Below are 24,253 nucleotides of genomic sequence, written 5' to 3'. Positions count from 1 at the left end.
ATCAGAAACAAATTAGATGCAGAAAGCAAACCCCAAGTCTACAGCTGCTCCCAAAATCCAGTGCCTCAATTTTGGAATGATTCGTTGTCTATTCAGGTATTCCACAGATGCAGGGTACATCAAGTTGACTGTGGAGATTTAATCCGCTGCTCCTGAGGCTGCTGGGAGAGATTTCCCTTTCTCTTCTTTGTTCGCACAGCTCCTGGGGTTCAGCTTTGGATTTGGACCCGCCTCTGCGTGTAGGTCACCTGAGGGCGTCTGTTCCCGCCCAGACAGGAGGGGGTTAAAGGAGCAGCTGATTCAGGGGCTCTGGCTCACTCAAGCTCAGGGGGAGGGAGGGGTACGGAATGCCGGGCAAGCCTGCAGCGGCAGAGGCCGGTGTGACGTTACAGCAGCCTGAGGCGCACCATGCGTTCTCCCGGGGAAGTTGTCCCTGGATCACGGGACCCTGGCAGTGGCAGGCTGCACAGCCTCCCGGGATGGGAGGTGTGGATAGTGACCTGTGCTTGCACACAGGCTTCTTGGTGGCAGCAGCAGCAGCCTTAGCGTCTCATGCATGTCTCTGGGGTCTGCTCATAGACGCGGCTTGCGCCTGTCTCTGGAGCTCGTCTAGGCGGTGCTCTGAATCCCCTTCCCTCACGCACCCTTTTGGGGAGTCTGAGGTCTTCTGCCAGCGTTCAATAGGTGTTCTGTAGGAGTTGTTCCACGTGTAGATGTCTTTCTGATGTATTTGTGGGGAGGAAGGTGATTTCCACGTCTTATTCCTCCGTCATCTTGAAGGTCCCTCTCTGGAGTTAATTCTTGAGAGGAATTTATTTCATCTATCTGCCTTCTGCCTCTGGTCTCTCATTGCTGCTTGTCTTGTCATTGGCTGAACCCAAGTGAAAGCCAGAGGGCAAAGCAATCCATTGATTTTGTTTATAGAGGCACCTCCTGTAAGCTGGGGTTTTTATGAATCTGAAGTGGCTCCTCCACTGTCTCTTTCCCTTTCTGCCAACTGAAGCAGAAGACTCTGAGGCTTTAGAATAGGGCAGTACTCCTCAACATTGTCGAGGTCATCAAAAACGAGGAAATATGAGAAATTGTCACAGCCAAGAGGAGCCTATGGAGACATGAAGACTAAATGTAACGCTGTTTCAAATCAGCAACGTTGAGGAAATTTTCTGAACTTTCCCAGAATGCTAGTCCATATCGCAGAGAGTTATTTAATAAGGCTAATTATTGGCGATGTTCTGAAAAGGTAACAACACCAATAAACTTTCCTGGGCTTGCAAAGAAAAAAGAAAAAACAGGTGGTTCTCCTGGCAGTTCAGTTTCCAGGGCTAATTGACGTGCCGTCTGCTTGCAGCATAGAGTGGTAACCATGGTTCACGTGTCACACCCTAGGCCACCAGTTTTTTAATTGTTTTGTTTGTTCTAGCAGTTTTCTCTTTTAGGTTTGATATCAAACATGCTTTCCAGTTGTAAGGTTCTAAGATTATACTGTATTTTTTTGTTTGTTTGTTTTCGGTAGATTACCTCCAACTTCCATTAAGTACAGGCGAATGAGACACCGCAGCTAGGACAGGACCACCAGTGTATTGAGAACATTTGTCAAAACTGTCTTCACATCCTGCAGGTTGCTGTGGAATCCTTCATGCAAGGGCCCCTTCCCCATGCTGTTACCCCTGAGCTAGTTTCCAGCTTCTGAGTCCAGACCGCACCAACTCGAATGTGCTTTCAGAGCAACCTGTCAAGTCCCATGCCTCTGCTCTGAACTGGACCTTGACCTTCATCCTTTTGTCTTTCCTGCAGGTGTCCTAGTATTTGGGGTGTCTCCAGTGCAAGTCTGGGAAATTTTCTAAACCCACAGCTGGAACAAGGGCTCTCATACACTGCAGCTGCCACAATCTTTCCCAAGGGCAGCCTGACCACGTGTGAGAAGAGCTATCCCATAGGCCTTTCCTCTGACCAGCAATTGCACTTTGGAATATGTAGGTCCTAAAGCTCTGATGTGTGTGATATCTCTTCAAATATAGGCTCTTAGTCTCCACCCCAGGGTTTCCTAGATCTGGGCAGGGTCCGGGAATCTTTGACAAGCTCCTCAGGTGATTCTTTGAGAGCACTGCCCTCAGGAAGTTACTTTTAAAGTGATCTATTTGTATGAGATGTTCTCATAAAATTATTTAGAATAGGGGGAAAAAAAGTGATAAAGCCCGAAAACTCCACTTGTTCGGAAAGATTAAACATTATAGTTTCATGAAGAAATGCTATTTTGGCATTAAACCTAAAAGATTACAGACCCGTAGACTGAGGAACAGACTTGAATTACCTTGAAATCATCTACTTCAGTGCCTGAGCGGCCTGCTCATTCTCACAACATGAATTCCCAGTTCTAACATGGTAAGAAAAATCTGCAGAAGACAATGTCATGTAATAAAGTAGAATCCAAGAGAGTGTGTGCCACCATCAGCAATTATTTTCAAAACACTGTGTACTGACAATATCAGATGAGTCTTATTATGAGACTTTCCATAGTCAGGGGATTATGTGGATTCTTGTACTAGTGGTTTCTGACTGTGGAAGCAGTTGAATACATCCCCCAATTAAAAAATAGTTCCCCCTAAATTCCCTTTCCTTTCAAGCTTGCAGCATAAAACTTTGTTTCCAAAGGAAACCACTTGGCCCAAGAAGCTGTTGTAGTTCCAGTTCATTGCCAATCACATCCCCCAAGACCAAAGAATGGTAAAGGGAGACCAGATAGCATCGACTCCCAAACTAGGGAAAACAGGCAGGAGAGAGCCCCTGAGAAAATATAACAACCTAGTTACCATTTAAAAGCAAGGCAGGAAAATTAAAAAGACAGAATTTTTTTGAGTTCTTAGTATGAATAAGAAAAGAGGCATATGAAAAAGTAGGTATTATATAAGTAACTTTGTCATGGATATATTTATGAATGTTATGCTTTTTAATACTTTTTGGTGCTTCATAAACTTTATAAAAATTTTTTTTTTATAAAATTTTTTTATTGGAGTATAGTTGACTTACAATGTTGTGTTCGTTTCAGATGTACAGCAAAGTGAATCAGATATATATATATGTATATTTATATATATATCTCCATCCATTCCTTTTCAGATTCTTTTCCCATGTAGGTTGTTACAGAATATGATAAACTTTTTCAATTAGTATAGGTCTCTTATATAATCAGACAAAATAAACTGAAGAAAGTTATAAATACATATATGGTCCCCCAAATAACATTCACAGAAACATTAGAAGAGGGGAAGTTTATAAGTAACTATACTGTGTATTGTGAATGTATTTTTATCTTGCTCTCTGTGTGTATGTAGCAATTATATTTCCATTATACTTTTCATTATTCTATACCTTTTCCATAATGAGTATTTCTTTTCTAGGTTAAAAACAATGTGATCCACCATAATAATAGTTGACAGACAAGGACCTCAATAATTGCTAAAAACACGTGAAAGGTTATTGGGAGTAGGATACTCACAGGGTCTCAATGTACCACCTGTTGATGAAAATTCAATTTAACAATCAAGCTAAGAAGAAAAAAAAGGGAATTTTATTTGAGCCAAACTGAGGATTATAACCCAGGAGACAGACTCTCAGAAAGCTCTGAGAACTGTTCTGCCTGTTAGAAGTCAAAGGCACAGTCATATCATTCTCAAGACAAAGGATCATACATCAAATGATATTTTACATAAGATTCACCAAGGTTACTTAGTCCAGGTAAGCACATACAAAGTGGGCTGCAAGTCAGCACAGCCCCCTGCAGAGTTTGGAAAGAATGCTGTTCTTCAAAGAAGTTACATTACTAGTGTCAGAAGAAAGGGGGAAAAAGTTATCTTGGTTTTTTTTTAAACAGGATTTATGTATTTATTTGTTAAATCTTATTATTTATTTATTTATATTTTGGCTGCATTGGGTCTTCGTTGCTGTGCGTGGGCTTTCTCTAGTTGTGGCGAGCGGGGGTTACTTTTTGTTGCGGTGCGCGGGCTTCTCATTGCAGTGACTTCTCTTGTGGAGCACAGGCTCTAGGCTCACCGGCTTCAGTAGTTGCGGCACGTGGGCTCAGTAGTTGTCGCTCGCGGGCTCTAGAGAGCAGGCTCAGTAGTTGTGGCGCACGGGCTTAGTTGCTCCATGGCATGTGGGATCTTCCCGGACCAGGGCTCGAACCCATGTCCCCTGCATTGGCAGGCGGCTTCTTGACCACTGTGCCACCAGGGAAGTCCCGAAAAACGTTATCTTTATGGTGAAGGCACTCCCGTCTTTGAGAAGTTCTGGTTAATGTGTAATGCAGATGCACACTGCACATTAGGGAGAGAAGGAGGAGGCACAAATGGACGCAGAGAGAGGATTTTATGTTTAAATTTTCTTGATCTGCCTTAAAAGATAAATTTTGTTTCATCACACCCTGCAGAGTAGTTTATGAATTACAAATGGAAATGGGTTTGTTTACAATGGGGAAATCTGGATCTCACCATGGGGGTGATATGAGGATATCACCATAACCAAGTCATCAAGTTCACATTACCAAGACGGGACAAACTGACATCATGTGCCTCCTGTTGTAATATCCTGATCAGGATACAACATCACCTGTGAAATATTCTTGCCAAATATTTTAATCGGAAATCCATTTTTGAGGAAATAATCAGACAAATCCAAATTGTGGGCCATTCTGTAAAGCAACTACCTTGGATTTTTTTTTAATGTCAATGTTATAAAAAACAAAGAAAAAGACTAGAGAACTGTACTGGTTTAAAGGAGCCTAAAGGCGGGGGATGGGAAGCTACATGGGATTATTGGGACAATTGAGGACATTGGAATATGTACAGTATATTAGCTAACATTATTATTTCATTTTCTTGAGAATGATAATAGTATTATGTTTGTATAGGAGAACGCCCTGTTCTTAGGATAGATATGCCAACTATTTAGGAGAGAAGCATCATGATTTGGCAACTTTTAAATGTTCAGACCAAAAAAAATATACATGTTTCAGGTATTTATGTATATGGAGAGAAGGAAGTAAACATGACAAAATGGGATCAACTGATGAATCCAGGTGAATAGTATAAGCACGTTCATTGTATTATTGTTGCAACTTTTCTGTAGGTTTGAAGTTTTTCAGAGTAAAATTTGAGGGAGGAATTACAGGCGTGAAGACTCTCACAGTCAGCTTCATCACGAGGTCGCTCTCCATCACCCTTGATGGTAGAGGACCCTGAAATCCTAGGGCTTTGTGAAGGAAGCAGCTGGATTACTGGTGACTGTAGCTTCTCCATGCAGCTGGCTTCTGAGCCAGCTAATTGTGGGATGATGTCTGGCCACAAAGGGTAGACAGATTCCAGTTTGTCTGGTACTGAGAAAAAAATAGTCCCTGTATCTTAGACAGCCCTGATAAGGCACCTCCGTGGATATGAGTAATGGTCAGACCCAGGGGATGAACCGGGGCTGAGAAAGCTGGACAATGGAAAGCTGGGAGCACCATGACAAGGAAATTCTTCCCTTGAATTGCCTTTTCCTATTGAGATAAGATAGTACGCAATAAAGCACCAGACTCAGAAGTGCTGTCACCAGCGGTAGCAGCTGGCGTGGGGCCTGAGTTGCAGCACGTGAGTGCCTAGTGTTGTCAAGCATCTAGGGGGTCTCTCAAGGGCTCGCTCTGGCCTGCCGCACAAGGGGCAAAGTCAGTGACCTCAGACCCAGAAGACCTGGGGGCAAGTCCTCATCCCACTACTCACCAGCTCTGAGACTGATTCTGTTTTCCTTGTTCACAAAATAAATGTCTACTTCTCTCCTACCTGCCTTACTGATGGGTTGCAAAAACTAAAAACAAACCATGAAAGGGTTTTTCAACCCAAAGGCTGTTGAGATATCAGTATTATCATGACTTCCTAGGCATGAAGCAATTCATTTTGTAGCTTTCCCCCTCCTCAGGCCCAACTCACCTGAATATCTTTTAGGCTCTGAGTACGTTTTTATTCTGAGGTTGTATGAGTAAAACCTTTCAAACTTCTGAGGAAGCAGGATGGAGATGCTTTGAGATGCTCTAGTTTCTCCTGAATAGGCAGAGTGTGGCAGCGAATGTTACCCCTTTGTTATACCTTAACTGGGAAGTAGATCCCCATAGGCAAGCAGTGACTCGCCCACACTGTCCCGAGTGAGTCAGTGTCCCAGCTGAGCGAGCACGGGTGGCCCTGGGCCAGAATGCCACAAGGGAGGGGAATCTGGGACTCAACTCAGTCCAGGATGTGGGCCTTGGCATCTCAGGGGCAGTAGAGCAGAGCCGACAGAGTGAAAATGGAGCAAGCCTTAGGCTGGTCTTCAGGAGAGGATTGAGCTAGTGGGTATATGCTACAGAGAAGGAGTTTAACTCAGTGCAAGGGAGAACTTTCCTTTGGCCCTGTCCCAGCTGCAGTGGTGGCCAGGAGCTCCCTGGTACTAGAGTGATCCCACACAGCTCCATCACCCCTCCTCTAAGATGTTTCGGGAAGATGCACCACTGACCAGAGATGGATCAGATGGTATTCCAGGGCTCTTCCAACCCTAAGAATACTTTTATCCAGCAGTGAATTTGCATTAACCCATCCCCTGCTTACTAGTCATGTGACCTTGGACATGTTTATTAGTTTCCTGATCCTTAGTTTTCGCAGATGTAAAATGAGATTATTAACATCTACCCTACTTACTGGGTTGTTAGAAACATCAACACAGATGAGAAGTGACTCCTGGTGAAATCATAAACGTTCTCCCCACTCCCTCAGGCCTCTGCCCACAGTTCCTGGGTGACCAGGAGAGTGCCTGGACTGGCCTGTCCCATGGGCCAGAGCAGAGGTCACAAATGCTCAAGGGATCAGCACCAAATCCAATTTCACTAGCCATCCTCCATCCCTGCTTAGCACTTTGCCCTGTCTGGCTTCCCCATCCCTCTATCTTTACCCTTCCCTTCTTCCCTTCCCTTATGCTCAGTCGGCTAGCACTTTCTGAGAGGGTACTATGTCTCAGACACCCTGCTGGGCTGGGGCACATGTAAAAAATACCCAGTCCTGCTAGCGTGTCTTGCCTGGTTGTGGGGAGAACATAGAGAACAGATGAGGTGGGCAGTGCTCTGAGGGAGCGTTGTGCTGGGGCTCACAGGGGCAAGCCTTTGTAGGGGCGAGGCCGGGAGGGCAGGCTGGATGGGAGAAGTATCCACCGAGAATAAGACATTTGAGCCTGTCTTTCAACAGATCACTTTCCAAGTAGAGAAGGCAAGCGGAGGGCATGAACAAAGAGCATGTGGATGTGAGCCTTGGGCCCCACGGGCCTGGCTTCTCTGCTGGCCCTTAGCCAGCTCCTTCCCTCTGGTCCGCTTCCACAGGGAGCTTCCTTCTGTGCAGGAGGATTTGGAAACTCAAAACGGTTCCTGGAAACACTGCTGCCTGGTCACTGGGGGCTGTGAAATGTTACTATGAAATAAAGGCAGTAATTCTCAACCTTGGCTGGGCACCAGCATCACCTGTGGTTTGTTTTAAATTCACATTTACTGGCCCCAATCTTCATGTACTCTCATTCAGTAAATCTGGGGCGGGACCTCTGAAACTGGTGTGATCTACTTTCACAAAATTGGAGGTAGAAATATTGTCCCACTTTTGTTTTTCCAGTTCCTCACTAAGGACTGCACAGGTTTTATTGTGGGAAGTCCAGTATCCCCTAGTCAAGATTCCCAACTAGCTTCGGTTTTCTGAGAATCCTAAAGGCTTAGAAGTTCCAAAAAGCCGCAGAACTGTGGTGGGATTAGATGGAATTAGTCCGGCCTCCATTCCCGGAGTGGAGAGAACGATGGTGAGCAGTCCACTACTTATATCTTCTCTGAGCCTCAATTTCCTCATCTGTGAAATGGGAATAAGAACAGTTCCCACCTCATAAGATAGTGGTGAAGACTAAAAGAGCACAGAGAACACAATATATAGCACGTAGTAAGCACTCAGTCAACAATGGTTAATGTTATGGAGGCAACAAGACCTGCCTGGCGGTTAGAGGGATGGGCTCTGGAGCCAGATGGCCTGGTTCACAGTCTGCCAGCTACTCACCATATAACCTCCATGCCTCAATTTCCTTTTCTGTACAAAAGGGGTAATAGTAACTCCCTCACAGAACTGTTATTACATGAATGAATAAGTGCCAAGCACTTAAATCAGTGCTGGGCAAACCACACCAAAGAAACCTCAGCAGGGAATCATGATTTCTGCTGTGACCTCTAGCTGCCTCGTGGTGTCACTGTTGGACACTGGTCCTACCCCCTCCTCAGCTGGTGTCCGTTGGCGCTCCCAGCAGCCTTTCAGGCCCAGCTGTGGCCCTTCGAGAAGGAACCACTGCCTCCCCCTTTACTAACCATGGCCAGGGGAGACGTGGTCTCCCAATATAGCAGTTCACCTACACAGCCTCCTCCAAGGACACCAGCTGGCCTCGCAATGCTGAGTCAGGCCCAGTTTCAGCCCCACCAGCTGGCAGAGCCAGCATCTCCTCTCCCACCTTCTTCCCCGCAAAGATCTACCCCAGGGTCCAAGGTCTCTTCGACCATCTTGGAGCCTAAAGCATCTGAGTACATCCCTTTCCCCAGGGAGGCTACCTTTTAAAGGAAGTTATTAGGGTAAGTCTTGGGTCCCCAAGCCCCTCTTTGTTCAGAAGGCTGTCTGTCCTCCTTGGCGGCAAGCAATTGGCCCTCATTAGGGAGGTTCCCCAAGAGATTAGCAGGTGCCAACACATACCCTTCTGGTGGAACCACTACCAGGGATTCTAAAGTGTTCTTTTGGCATGTTAGAGAAGAGAGGAGAAACCCCACCTCTGCTTGGAAATCATATTATATGTAATTTTTTAAAAAACACCATGCATGATTCTATTGATAACATGCCTCCAGGGTAAGAATCACTAAAGTAAGAAGACGAGACCTAATGGTTATTAAAACTCCCTGTACCAATGGGAGGCTGTGGGCTTACACCTTGGAGGCTGCCGTCCTCAGAACATTCTGATCCGAGAATACAGGAGCTAAATCTGTCCCTAGAGAGCGGCTGGCTCAATGATTCTCAAATTCAGTGCAGCAGAATAACGGGGTCTGCCTATTGCACAGATTCTCAAGTCTTGCTGATTCAGGAGGTCTGGGGATGGAGGAGTGGGGAGGAATCCCAAATCCCAGTGAGATGCCACGGAAGAGCCCCGTGGTGGGGGGGGGAGGCAAAGCGGGTGGAGGGCTGCCCACACAGTGCCGCTTAAGCAGGGGCTTATGAGAGGCAAGGGGGCTTCTGAGGGAGGCTCAGACGGGAGGGAGTTGTCATCTGTGCAGTTCTCAAAGTTAAAGCTCAAATCTCTTGCTAAGTAATATATCTCCTCTCTGGCTATCGGGACATGTTTTCAGATGGAAGAAAGTATATGTCCAAAGCAGGAATCCCAGTATCAGAACCCTCCGTGGGAGCGGAGGTGAACCCCTGGGAATGCAAGCCAGGAAGACAATTGCTGCCCTTGGTCAGTGAGGAAAGCCTTGGGCTCCGATGACCTCATGGCTCTTTTCTGTCGCCGGTGACGGGACACACCCTTCCCCTCTGCCCACCTCCACCCACAGGCATATCAGACAGATGACTGCATGAGCACAGGGGAAAAGTGTTCCCCATCGATAACACACATTCTCACGTGCTGCTGCCGCCACTGGCCTCATCTTCCAAATGTCCCGTGATGTCAGGCTGAGCAAGCCTGGCTGAGGTCAGTGGGAGCTCTCTCTCCCTGGAGACGCAGGAATTTTTGAAAAGTTGTCTAAGGGCAAACGTCTGATCGTGCCTTGAATTTTTTGTGTGAAAACTTTAGCTCTGACAGCTCAAGTCACATTTGCCTCCTGGCTCACTGTGCCTGATTTTGTTTTTCTGAGCAGTGCTCATTGTGAGAAGTAAAAGAATATTTCCCTATCTCTCCAGAGGAGTCGGCAAGGCAGCCTGTCCAGCCATGAGGTAGGTGATTGCTGAATCAAACTAGGCTCAAATGCTTATAGCCTCCAGAATCCATCCCTCAGAAGGAGTCTCTCCCCTTCTCCCTGCATTCCGGCAGAGACCCCAAGGTGTCCCCTTACCCCCAAAGAGCTCAATTAGTGATAAAGAAGTCATGGGGCCAGAGCCTCCTGGGTGTCACCATTTCCATCAAAATGCCAGAAGATTACCAAAAAAAAGTCCTTTCCCCACATTATCAAGCTCTCAAACCTCTGACAGCTCCCCAATCATCCCCGGCCTCCTGCTTGGCTAAATATTTGGGAGCTGAAACAATAGCCTTACTGAAGCAGTGATGGGCAATTACTGGAAAGTCATGTGATTGTCCAAATTCAACCAATTTGTCAGACCATTTTCCTTTCACTCATCACCTCCCCCACGATAAGATAGGGTGCCAGAGCACAATAATCCTTTCCTGAGACACAATGTAGAGGCTCCTGAGAAAAGAAACAAAAGTGGGGCTAATTTTGGCTTTTCTGGGACTAAAGAAAAGCAGGCAGGCAGGCAGGCAGGCAGGCAGGCTCCGTCCAACTCAAGGAAGCCAGGGTGGGCCTTGTTGCATTGCTCCAGGGTGTCTGCTTAGATCACCAGGGGATTTGGAGAACAATGCAAGGGGGGGAGGGGGAGGGGAACAGAGTTCTGGCTCTGGCCACGGTGACCAAGCTTTGTCCAGGCTCTGAAGAGGTCTCTGAAACGGCAGCCCATGGTTTCAGACTTGAATTTTTTTTTTCAACTGTAAACGCCTTGCCACTCCTCCCCAACTTAATGAATTAAGATTTGGGAATTCCTTCCAGAGCCAGCAGTGGTCTTTGTGCTCTGCAGGGCTCTGTGAAGGCCCTAAAGTTGTAGGTGAATGTTGGCAATCGTGGACACTTTTTTCTGGGGCAAGGGTCCGTGGCTTTCCTCTGATTCTCAGAGGGATCTGACATCCAAAAAAGACGTGCCCCTCGAGGCAAAGTGTCCCCCCACCTCTCACCCCAGCCCCAGGGAGAACTCCTGTTCTTTGTGGCAATGCTGGTCAAATTTCCATGTGCATTAGCATCAGCTGGGTATCAAGTTAAAATGTAACTTCGAATTCCTTCGGTCTTGAAGGCGAGCAGTGATTCTCTCTCCCCAGGCCTGGATCATGGTCACAGCCTCCCACCTGATCTCTAGTCCACCCTCCCTCTGGCCACAGGAGTGACCTCGATGCACATTTTTTAAAAAAATTGTTGTTGGAGTAGAGTTGATTTATAATGTTGTGTTAGTTTCAGGGGTACAGCAAAGTGACTGATACATATACATATATCCACTCTTTCAATGCACGTTTCTTTTTTTTTTAATTTAATTTTATTTTTTTGGCTGCGTTGGGTCTTCATTGCTGTGCGCAGGCTTTCTCTAGTTGCGGCGAGTGGGGGAGGTGGGGTTTCTCCTCTCTTCCTACTGTGCCACCGGGGAAGAGAGGAGTGGGCGAGTGGGGGAGGTGGGGTTTCTCCTCTCTTCCCACCGCGCCACCAGGGAAGTCCCTCGATGCACGTTTCTAGCTGTGTTCCTTCCCTTCCTTAAAACCTGTGTGCCCTTCCATCTCTATGTTAAATAAAGCACCTCAGCATCCATAAACAAGATGTTCCATGATTTGTCTTCATCCTATCTTTTCTCCCATTGTATCTCTCCATGAGCAGCTAATTCCATCCATGCTGGACTACATAAGAGCAAGGACTTGGGAGGTGAGGGGGTCAGACCAATGTCTGAATACTATTCCTGCCATTGACCATCTGGACTACAGTTTCTTCATGTGTAGAATGGGAATAAAAATACCTATCTTGGGCTTCCCTGGTGGCGCGGTGGTTTAAAAATCTGCCTGCCAATGCAGGGGACATGGGTTCGAGCCCTGGTCCGGGAAGATCCCACACGCCGCGGAGCAGCTAAGCCCATGCACCACAATTACTGAGCCTGCGCTCTAGAGCCCGTGAGCCACAATTCCTGAGCCCGCGTGCCACAACTACTGAAGTTCGCGCACCTAGAGCCTGTGCTCCACAACAAGAGAAGCCACCTCAATGAGAAGGGATTGACCCAAGGTCTTGTAGCAAGTAAATGAAACACTCAATACCCATATCCATACCTGCTGACTAAAGGTCCAGAAATTCCTTCTATTGTGACAGGATTCTGGGTCTCTAGCTAGGAAAAGATGAAGCAGGATAGCAAGACAACCCCTCCGCTACTTACTCTCAGTGCATTTCCTGAAAGGGAGGAGGGGACCAGGTGAGGTCTTACGGCTGTGGGAGTATGGGAGACGTGGGGCTAGAGGGAGGGTAGCACTTCCAAGTGCCAGGGAAGTGGTATTTTTTACAAGTTCCCCCAGGTGACCTATTACATAGTGACAGTGAAGAAACAGGATGGGTTAATTTCTGACCTGCTGGGAAGAGCTGGGCAAGAACCCTAGTTCTTGTGTCTATCTGGTCGACATTCCACAACGTACCATGTGGCCACTCCAGCCTTTAGACTCAAGGCTATGAAAGACCAGAGCAGACAGTGTATACAGAGACCCCCTGGGGGGCCATGTGTTCCAGGTACACAGCAAGGCAGAGCCATCAGGTGTTCGGGCATCCAGCCCTCAAGCCAGTGGCCTTGTCTTACTGCCACTCAGTGCTGGAAGAATCCAGGGGAATTAATGGAGAGAAAATAATACTTTTGCCCAAAGTGCCTCCCAGAAGCCTTTCCCCTAATGGTGTTTTGGAGTTCGGTGAATATTTCCTCATTCCTCCTGCACTTGATAACTAAGTGGTCCAAGCCCCAGAGAAGCAGGCTGTTATTATCCACAGATGACAAAATTCCAGGTGGAAAGGTTGAGACTTGCCCTGGTCACACAGCACACTAACGGCAGAGGCTGTGTATTGGAAACAGAAGCCCTTGTTGTCCTGGAGGAAACACCATGACTTAGCTGTTCAGAAGCAGCAGGTCTTGGCTGGGTAGCTCCATGGAGAACAGGGCACCTGCCGGAGGTTCTCCCGCCCTCTCGAGTCCCAGCAGGAAGGGAGCGCACACCTCAGGCAACACTTCTGCAGCAGGGCAGCTCTGCGGCTGTGTTTTGGCACCTCAATATCTCTCACATGTTTATCAAGCCCTTTCACATCTTGTCCACCGGTTCTCCCCGCCCTTGTGCTCAGGCACGAGCTCTCTCGGCTGTCCCCAGAGGTCTCCTCTGCATCATTCCATCCGGAAAGGCAAAATGACAGGAAAGCTCCCACCAGGGGGTGGAGAGGTGATAAGAAGGAAAAACCTTAGGCTTTCAATTGTCCTGTGGTCAGTAGAACAGCCGCTGAGGTGCTCCGGTGTGAAACCACACTGTGCCAAAGTGGAAACTCCACCGGCTCCTACAGAGTGCCGCCCATCACCACACATGCAGATTTTTGGTATTCTGTTGACCAAGAGTGAGACATCTGTTGTCATCAAAATCCAGTATGCCATGTAGATTTCTTTTTAGCTTTGCTCAGTGGAGAATCATTTTTGAAGCCCTGCTGTTGTTTCCCTACGCCTTCCCACTCGGCTCTAAATTCATTAGAAGCCATAGACAATGCGCATCAGGAAACTGGGCAACCCACACACATAGCCAACAAAGAGTTTGTGCAGCCAAGCAAAGCGCCTTTGTATGTCTTGGCTTTGATGGTCGCAGCTGATGCTTCCCTTTTGGGAAACTATAAATTCTTCACCTTTGGGAGGTTATTCAGGCTGATGGAAAATCTGATAGACCAAGAACACCATCCACAGACCCCTAGGCTAGAATAGCCAAGACAGTGAAGCACTTCTCTCAGTCACCTGCCCTTTAGCTTTCTGTCAGCACTGCTCCCATCTGGCTTTACCTGACCTCTGCCATGCCAGGTGTGGCAGCCAGCCACCCATGTGACTCCTTATCTCTTGGTATTCACAACTGTGTAGTCCCCTCGCACAATGAAGAGGGCTGATTCGTGTGACCAATAGAATATTGCAGACCTGATGGTGTGGGGCTTCTTGAGCAAAACCATTAACAGAAATTTCAGCCTCCACCTTGGGCCCTTGACTTGCTCACCTGGGGAAGCCAACCACCATGTTGTGAGGACATTCAAGCACCTGTGGAGAGACGATGTTGGAAGGAACCAGCCTCCAGCATAAACTTGCCAGGCACTTGAATGAGCTACGTCTGGAAGCAGATTCTCTAGTCCCAGTTAAGCCTTCAGATGATTCTAGCTCCTCAGCATTTGAATCTTCAGCAAAGACCCAAGACATCAGGGAGCAGAGATAAGCTGTCCCTGCTGTGTCTTGTCTGAATTCCTGACTCACAAAAATAATGGGATAATAAATCATTATTGTTGGTTTTTGCCAGTAAGGTGTGTGAGTGATTTGTAATGCAGCAATAGATGCCTCCAGCCTAGTTGTGTATGGATAGGAGCCATCATAAAATTCTCTCTGCAAAGCTCATCCTACTTTACAAAGCCATCATTCAAAGCTGAATTCTTCTACCCCTGCCTTCTAAATTGCATTCATGTGGTCTTGAGTATTCATAATTGAGGTGGGTCCTCCACCTACCAGTACCAAGGAAGGTGCAAATGCACCTTGTGGGTGGAGGGGACCATACAAAGCCCACTAAAGGAGCCATGGCTTGAATAAGCAGTTAACTTTCCACTCCTCCCACCAAACCTCCCTTAAGAGAGGGAATCTGACTTTGGTCTCTACCACTCCTTGAGAATCATCTTCTCCTCAGTCATCAGGTACTGCCCCATCTCTAACTCCAGGAGCCTAAATTCTAATTCCCCTATACCTTCTTGGTCTTCCCCTCCTTTGATTTCCTTGATACCTACCTCCCTTTATTCCTCTTTGGTCCACCTACTGCTTCCTCTATTTTAATGGCAAATCTTCTTCTCAACCCTTTTTCATCCTGGACTTCTGATGAACTCCTAATGATCTGGACTAAAGGAAAATGGGCCACCTTGGGAGGCAGAGAGCTTCCTGGTGTTGGTAGATGCAGGGTGACCTTCTAACAGGGGTGGCGTAACAGGGGTTCCAGCAGTGGTCTCTGAGACACTACTCAACAACATAAGTCTGTAAGTATTGAGAGACTTGAATATCAAGATAACTTAAAGAATATTCAGAACTGGGACTGTTGTTATTCCAGAATTCAGACTCATCACATAGAGTCAAAGATGGACACGATCTTTAAAATCGTCTATATGGTCTTATCCACTCTAAAATTTTAACTCTCCCTGTAGAGATGACTTCCATTGTTTTCTCATGACTAACCCTATTTTTCAAGAGCTAGTCGCAAGTTTCCTCCAGGAACCTATACATCTGCCCTGGATGTATCGTGTGCCACGCAGACTCAGGCCAGCTAAATCAGGTGCACCCTCTTCTTCTTCAAATCTACTCATCCTCCTGACCTCCTTATCTCAGTTAGGCACACTCTCCTCTGGTTGGGTCTCCAAGGTAAAATCTTGGAATCATTCTTGTGTTTTTCCCCGTCCTTCAAATCTCTGTTTTATCGGTTGCCAAGACATTCATCTTTCTCCTTAATGTCTCTCTCATCTTTCTCCTCTTTATTAGTCAGGGTTCTCCAGAGAAACAGAACCAATAAGAGATAGATGGATAAGGGCTTCTCTGGTGGTGCAGTGATTAAGAATCCGCCTGCCAATGCAGGGGACACGGGTTCGAGCCCTGGTCTGGGAAGATCCCACATGCCACGGAGCAACTAAACCCATGTGCCACAACTACTGAGTCTGCGCTCTAGAGCCCGCGAACCACAATTACTGAAGCCCGCGCGCCTAGAGCCCGTGCTCCACAACAAGAGAAGCTACTGCAATGAGAAGCCTGCACACCTCAACAAGGAGTAGCCCCTGCTTGCCACAACTAGAGAAAGCCTGTGTGTAGCAACAAAGACCCAATGTAGCCAAAAATAAATAAATAAAATAAATTCATTTAAAAAAATTTTAAATAAAAAATAAATTAATTAATTAAAAAAAGAGATCGATAGATAGATAGATTTATATAAGCCAAATCCTCATTATATATAACACTATTACTGAGCTGAGGCTGGCAGTTCCTACAATCTGTGAGCTGGAGACCCAATGGTTTAGTTCCAGTCAGAACCAGGAGAGCCAGTGGTAAAGTTTTCTTTCAAAGGCTGGCAGGCTCAGTGCCCAGGAAGAGCCAGTGTTTCATTGTGAGTCTAAGGGCAGGAAAAAAGCTAATGCCTCAGTCTGAAGGCAGTCAGGTAGGTAGAATTATTTCTTACTTGGGGGAGGGTCAGCATTTTGTTCTATTCAGGCCTTCAACTGAGTGGATGAGACCCTCCCACATTAGAGAGGACAATCTGCTTAGCTCAGTCTATGGATTTAAATGTTAATCTCAGCCAAAACTGTCCTCACAGAAACACTCAGAATAATGTGCACCCCATGGCTCAGGCAAGTTGATACATAAAATTTTTTTTTTTGGCTGCATTGGGTCTTGATTGCTGTGCGCCAGCTTTCTCTAGTTGTGGCGAGCAGGGGCTACTCTTCATTGTGGTGCGTGGGCTTCTCATTGCGGTGGCTTCTCTTGTTGTGGAGCACGGGCTCTAGGCATGTGGGCTTCAGTAGTTGTGGCACGTGGACTCAGTAGTTGTGGCTCACGGGCTCTAGAGCACAGGCTCAGGTGTTGTGGTGCACGGGCTTAGTTGCTCCGTGGCATGTGGGATCTTCCCGGACCAGGGATCGAACCCATGTCCCCTGCATTAACCACTGCACCACCAGGGAAGTCCCGACACATAACATTAACCATCATATCTTCCTACCCATCCCCACCACCTCTGCCTTAGTTTGGGCCTGTATTAATTTGCTTTCCCTGCCACCACTCTAAACCTCTCGGCCTACAACTAGACACAAGTCCCAGCAGGCCCCAAGTGAGGTACCAAGTGTGACCCATGAGGAGATCTACTACACTCAAAAACAAAACAAAAACTGCATGGGGAATTCCCTGGCGGTCCAGTAGTTAGGACTCGGCGCTTTCACTGCTGGGGCCCCGATTTGATCCCCTGTTTGAGGAACTTAGATCCTGTAAGCCACGTGGTGCAGAAAAAACAAAACTGCATGAGTTTTCCAATTTATACATATAGAAATCTGGGGAACTCAGTGTAGAATAGATCTTAAAGGTATAGGATTATGGTGGAAAGACTATAAAGTTGGATCAGACAGAATTTATTGATATGAGCCCACTCAGCAGAGATTCTGAATTCAGTGCTTTAGATTACGGGGAACCTCAGCATCCTTGAAGAGTTCTGTGGCCACTTTTCTCTGTAGGTCAAACATTACAGTAGGACCTACAACCACCACACCGGGATCCCTAATGCAATGAGGATGATGAGATCCCCAGAGAGGCCCATACCAAGTGACAGCACTTAATCACAAAAGATGAGTGTGGTTACCATAATGGACAACAGAACCAAAGCAGTCATCACAATAGACTGACTCACAGAGACCTATGGCATTTGGCTAGCAGATCATGGTCCCTTTGGGGAAGACTTAGAGAAAGATTAACAGTACTGTATAAAAATTTGGCAGTGTTGGCAGAGCCTTTCCTCAAGGGACCTGGCCTCCACTTCATTCAAGAGCTCCTTGGCCTATAAACTGACTCAAGTCTGGGAATTGACTGAAGGGCCATCATGACTCTGTTTTGGTGATCTAAGATATCCTACTGTTCACTCAACCTAGAATTCTTATGCTTATACAGATGCAAGAGTCTATGCTGATTCATGGGCTGTGGGCAATGGTTTGGCTGAATGGGCAGGGACTTGAAAGGAACATTATTGGAAAGGTAGTGACACGGAGGTCCCAGGAAGAGGTCAGTGTATAGACCATCTCTGAATGAGCGAAAGCTGTGAAGGTATTTGTCTTCCATGTGAATGCTCACCAAAGGGTAACCTCAGCAGAGGGGGCAGTTTAATAATCAAGTGGATGGGATGACCCATTCTTTGGATATCAGTCAACTTCTTTCTTCAGTCAGACCTGGCATTGCCCATTGGGCTCATGAACAAAGTGGGAATGGTAACAGGGATGGAGGTTATGCATGGGCTCAACTTCTACTCACCAGTGCTAACCTGGCTATGACCACTGCTGAGTGCCCAAATTGCCAGCAGCAGAGACCAACACTGAGATCCCTTTATGACTCTGGGGTGATCAACAAGCTACTTGTTGGTAAATTGATTATGTTGGACCGTTTCCATCATGGATGGGCCAGGACTTTGTTCTTATTGAAATATCCACTTAGTCTAGATATGGATTTGCCTTCCCTGCACACAATGATTCTGTCAAAACTACCATATGAGGATGTACAGAATACTTTATCCACCACCACACTATCCCACATAGCACTGCTTCTGATCAGGAAGCTTGCTTTACAGCCATGAAGTACAGCAATGGGCCTATGCTCATGGAATTCACTAGCCTTACCATGTTCCCCATCATCCTGCATCAGTTGGCTTGATAGAATATGGAATGGCCTTTTGAAGACTCATTCATAGCACCAGCTATGTGGCAATACCTCATGAGGCTGGGACAGTGTCCTCTAGGATGCTGTGTATTCTCTAAATCAGTATCCAGTATATGGTGCTATTTCTCCCATAGCCAAGATTCCTGGGTTCAGGAATCAAGGGGTGGAAATGGGAGTGGCTCCAGTCAATGTGACTCCTAATGGTCCACTAGCAAAATTTCTGTTGTCTTTCCTTGTGACCTTAGGTTCTGCTGGTCTAGGGGTTCTAGTTCCAAAGGAAGGAATTCTTCAACCAGGAAACACAACAATGATTCCATTGAACTGGAAGTTAAGGCTGCCACCCAGCCTTAACTCTGTACACCTCTTTATTAACAGGCAAAAGAGGGGCTACTCTCCTGAGCAAAGGACTGGAACATTTCTAAGGAAACGTTACCTAAAGGCATGTTTTCTATCAGTTCTTCTTATAAGAAAAAGAAAAAAGAAATAAGCATATTTCATTTTTCTTGGAACTGCCAAAGTTCCAAATAGGTATTTGAGGGACATGATGGTCTTCTTTATGTGTCAACTTGGCTAGACCACAGTCCTCAATTAGTCAGTCAAACATTGATCTAGATGTTGCTGTGAAGGTATTTTCTAGATATGATTAAAGTCCTTAATCAGTTGACTTTAAGTAAGGGAGATTAACCTAGATAATCAATTGGTTCAATCAGTTGAAAGGTCATAAAAACTTCTTCCTTGGAGAATCCACCTGAGAGTTCTAGCCTACCTTTCTGGATGGTCTGCCATATGGAGTTCAGGTTTGCCTAGCCAGCCCCTACAATTACATAAGCCAATTCCTTGCAATGAATCTCTTAATATATTAATATGTATTTCCTCCTTGTCCTTCTCTAGTTGAATGCTGATTGATAGAGACATTAAAAACCCTCTCTCCAAAGCCCCTCCCATTTCCCACCTTCCCATTCAATGGAGAACCTAAGAATTAGGCAGGATCGTGTGGGCTCATTTTCTCAAGTTAAAGGAAAAGCACATTATAATGAAAACATAAAATTATGTTGACAAAAGGAATGTGAATTACTTATGTAGACCCATTGAAGCTTAAATAATCCTTTTGTTTCTGGTTTTTTGTTTTAATTGAGATATAATTGACATATAACATTGTGTAAGTTTAAGTTGTACAGGTGTTGATTTCATGCATCTATATATTGCAGTATTATGACTACCACCATAGTGTTAGCTAACACCCCTATCAGGTCACATAATTATTATTTCTTTTTTGTAGTGAGAACAATGAAGATCTAGTCTCTCAGAAACTTTGAAGTTTATAATACAGTATTGTTGACTATAATCGCTATGCTGTGCGTTAGATCTCCAGGACATATTTATCTACTAGTTTCAAGTTTGTAATCCTTGAGGTACAAGATGCATCTGATTTTTCTTTTTTTCTAACATATTTGGAGGAAAGCAAACTTCACTCTGAAATGGGAGTCACCTATGTTCTGGACATCCTTTGTTTCTATTGTTGGGTCTCAGAACCACCTCTTCTCCATACCTGGCTACAGAAAGTGGAGAGAAGAGAGAGAGATGCTAGAGGCTGTACAATTTAATTTTTTTTTTTTTTTTCTGCATCGAGTGTGACATGCGGGATCCTAGTTCCCTAACAAGGGATTGAACCCGTGCCCCCTGCAGTGGAAGCTCAGAGTCTTAACCACTGGACTGCCAGGGAAGTCCTGGAGGCTGTACAATTTAGACACAAGAGGGGACATGGACGCAGAGATTTCTGATTAAGAATGTTGGTAATTCAAGAAAATGGGGTAGGAGATGCAGGGACTCCAGGGGGTTTAAAAAAGAAAGAGGGAGTATGAGAAGGGAGAGAAGGGCTGATGTTAGAAAAGGAAGGTCATCCATGTGACTATAGGTCAGGGAAGTGAGGCTCCAGACTTTTTTTCAGGGCAAAAGGACAAAGTTTGAGAAAAGAACCTCAGTGCCTGACTTTCCACACTCCCGACTCTATATGGTTCACATCCAACACTGAAGCTTTGAGTAAAGAACTGCTTACCTTTGTTCAGACCTTGAGGTCTAAAATAAGAAAGGAGAGACCCCCTTCCTCCAAGATCAGTGTCCGGAATTAGAAACACCTTCATTGAAGCTGACAACGGGGCGGTGGAGGGGACAAAAGTGTAGTGACTTTTGCATTGCCTTTTACAAAGTAACCCAGAGCACAGAACATTGGGTGGAAGGTACAGGGTGACAGATTTCAGTTCTGCCAAGAAATATCTTTGAAGTGCTCTTTCTGACTAAAGGGAAATGAGCTGCCTTGAGAGGCAGTGGGCTTCTTGCCCCATAGGTGTGAGTAGATGCAGGGGACCCCCTACCAGGGGTGGTGTGGGAGAGGACTCTGTTGAATTGTATTCAACAGCATAATTCTACAGTTATTGAAAGGTGTAGATACTGACATAACTTTCAGAATATTTGGGACCAGGACCATGAGGTATCCTTTTATAATCTCAGAGTTAAACCTCATCACAGAGAGTCAGAGGCGGACAGGATCTTTAAAATCATCTTGTCTAACCTCCCTCCTCTCCCCCTTTTATATAAATGAAAAAACATAAGGCCCAGAGAGAAGTGACTAACTCAAGGTCACACAGCTAAAAAGTGGAAGATCTGGGCTAGAACTTGTAGGCATGTTTCATCTCTCAACATCTTTGCTGGTCTCATTATCAAATCTGCCCAGCAATATCTGGAAACTTACCAGGAAAGAAAATAATGGAAACAATTAAACCTAGACAAATGACAGCTTCTTCAGATATCATTTAAACACAAAGAAACATAAGGAACTCAACTGCTGAAACTCCTTGATAACATCAAGGAAAAGGAGTCATTTCACATAAATCTCAGAGATGATGTCATCTAAACACACAAGCAGTTAGTGGAAGTTCCAACTCATTATGAAGGAAATGATTCTTATAAATAGTTTTGATCTGGAGATACTGTTTGGCATCTTCAAATCATAGATTCTTGAAATAGGAAGACCTATCATAGAGGTCATCTGATCCAGGGCACGCTGACCCTGCAAATATTGGGCCAGGGTTCATGCCACTGTCAACTCTGTGCCTCATGCTACCTTGTACCAGCCACTACTCCAGCATTTTGCATATTAAAGTACACCAAACTGAATGGACGTTTTTTCTTCCAATCTGAAAATAGTTTTTCCCCTAATAAAATAAACATGCTCATTGCAAAATGTCAAATAATACAGAGAAGTATAAAAAAAAAAAAGCCTTACCAGAAATCTCACCACTCAGAGATAACCATTGTTAGCATTTTGATATCATTTAAGTATTTCTCCATGCACATATGTTTCCACTTGCACATCCATATTTTTGTAAAATTGGGACCAAGTATAAGTGCAGTATTGTCACATTCTGCTTTTCACTCATCTGTCTGTATAGATCTACATCTTCATTTTAATGGCTGCATGATAAACCTTAACATGGTGAGCCAGACCCTGACTGATGGATTAGTTGTTCCCAGTTTTGTTTTTGTTTTTGTTTTTTTTTGCTAACATGGGGGTTATTTCCTGCTTCAGGGAGAGAGGTCACCTTGGTCACCCTCGGGAGGGTGTATCATCTCTGGAAACTAAAAGTAGCTTGCTCCTTCAAAGGGGTGATGGGGGGGCTTCCCTGGTGGCGCAGTGGTTGAGAATCTGCCTGCTAATGCAGGGCACACGGGTTCGAGCCCTGGTCTGGGAGGATCCCACATGCCGCGGAGCAACTGGGCCCGTGAACCACAACTGCTGAGCCTGCGCTTCTGGAGCCTGTGCTCAGCAACAGGAGAGGCCGCGATAGTGAGAGGCCCGCGCGCCGCGATGAAGAGTGGCCCCCACTTGCCGCAGCTGGAGAAAGCCCTCGCACAGAAACGAAGACCCAACATAGCAATCAATCAATCAATCAATCAATCAATAAAAAATCTTAAAAAAAAAAAAAAGGGGGGTGATGGGGTGATTGTAGGGCTAAGGCTCCCTGGAAAGTGAGTGGGTGGGTAGGAGGCAGTATTGTCTCCTCTGGGAGTTTAAAGGAACCTTTGGTTTGCTGGAGAAGCTGCCATAATCCATGGGGAGACCTCAAGGTATGATCAGTGACTGGAACCCATCTGACCTTGGCTGACTTCCGGATCAGCTTGGAAACCTGCCCCTGAGGTGCTCACAGCAACAGCCAGAATTGAGGACTGAGCAAACCTCTGGTCCAGAACTCAGCTCACGCAGGCCAGCTGCTACTCTGTGACCAGGACTGCATTCCTGGAGCAAGAGACATGGCTGCCTAATTCCTTGGTTGCTAGGTGAGGCCAAAGCTTCATTCACTTCCGGGCTTTGGGTATAGATTACTTAACTAGCTGCTGCTCTGTCACCAACCCTTCCCCTCACAATTACAGTAAGAGACACCACTATCAATTAATTCCCATGGGTGCTATATGAAGTGTGGAATGGTGGGGGGGAGGGGTCTGGGGCCCACCCACACTCTGGGGACAGCATGGGGTACAAAAGTACCACCATCACCACCTCCAGCTGAGGGAGAGAGAAGATGACAATGCAATAGTAAGCATTTTTCTACATACATTTCTCATATTTATCCAATTAGCTCCTTAATATAAACTCCTCTAAGTGGAGTTACTGGGTTTGTGGGGAAATGCTAAACAAATCTTGCAGTGATGCTGGAAGGTACCTGGGAAGGACCAGCCAGCCAGCTGCTGAGAACCTTCACGGGGTAGCAATATATTATAGAAATAGCCACTGTCCAGGGTCTGGCCTTGAAGGTTCAGAAACTTGATCCCATCAGGGTCCCAAAGTTAATGGGTCGGAGGAGACTGGAGGGGGGGATAAAGCAGAATCCCAAGTGATTAATTTATAATGAGATATCTAAATGCCAGATGAAGCGGGCTTTTGGGTCAACCTGACCGGCCTGTTCTTTCTCACTGTGGGCAGCCAGTGTGGGAAGCCAAATCACAGTCGAAGGCTAGTGGTGGCCCTAGAATAGAGGAAGGAGAGTTAGTTTGGTGTAATCTGAATGGTGGCCTGATGCAGCCACTTCTCCACCAGAGCGAGGATAATATACACCCCTGAGGTGACAGTGGCTACAAAGGTAAGTCAGGTGAGTTATAAGTACTGAAACTGCTCTGTGGCTAAGGTGAACCCCAAGCCACTGTCCTTACAGACCCCCTTGTTCTGTCCAGCAGTCTCTAGGGACCTGGGGACTCACAGCTTTTCCTGTAGACAGAGAGGGTGCAGGTGGTCAAATGATACCATAAGGCCTGCTTTTTTTAATAGCCTAGCCATATCTCACTTTTCTATTCATCTCTTCCTTTATTCGCACATTCAGCAAATGATGGTTGGGCACCAGTCAGATCCTGCAGAGACAGCAGTGGGGAAAATAGACCAAATTCCTGCTCTTGTGGAGCTCACATGCTAGGGGAGGAGAAAGACAATAGACAGATAATCAAATCAATAGAAAATAATTTTTTAAAAAAAAATCACCAAATAAATAAGAAAGTTGCTAACTGCAAAAACCTATATGCAAGATATTAGATGGCAATATTTGCTATGAACAAAAATTAAACAGGGTAAGGGGTTAAAGAGTAACAGAGGAAAGTGGGGAACATTTTTAGAGGGTGATCAGGGAAGGTCTTTCTGATAAGGTGACATCTGAACAAAGACCAAACTGTACAGATATCTGGAGGGCGAGTATTCCAGGTGGAGGGAACAGCAC

General features: G+C 45.8%; 1 long non-coding RNA gene across 1 annotated transcript; it reads left to right on the top strand.

Moving 5' to 3' along the window:
• The first annotated feature begins 390 nt into the window (after window positions 1-390).
• LOC309659534 lies at window positions 391-22,427 on the top strand. The gene is made up of 2 exons (XR_014262870.1): window positions 391-11,421; window positions 11,485-22,427. It is a non-coding gene; the product is annotated as an uncharacterized lncRNA (long non-coding RNA).
• Window positions 22,428-24,253: the final 1,826 nt, after the last annotated feature.

This window comes from Balaenoptera physalus, assembly GCF_965194825.1.
Source record: "Balaenoptera physalus genome assembly, chromosome: 4".
NCBI lineage: Eukaryota > Metazoa > Chordata > Mammalia > Artiodactyla > Balaenopteridae > Balaenoptera > Balaenoptera physalus.
The sequence above is the reverse complement of the archived record's forward strand: the minus strand, read 5'-3'. Positions and strand labels throughout refer to the sequence as shown.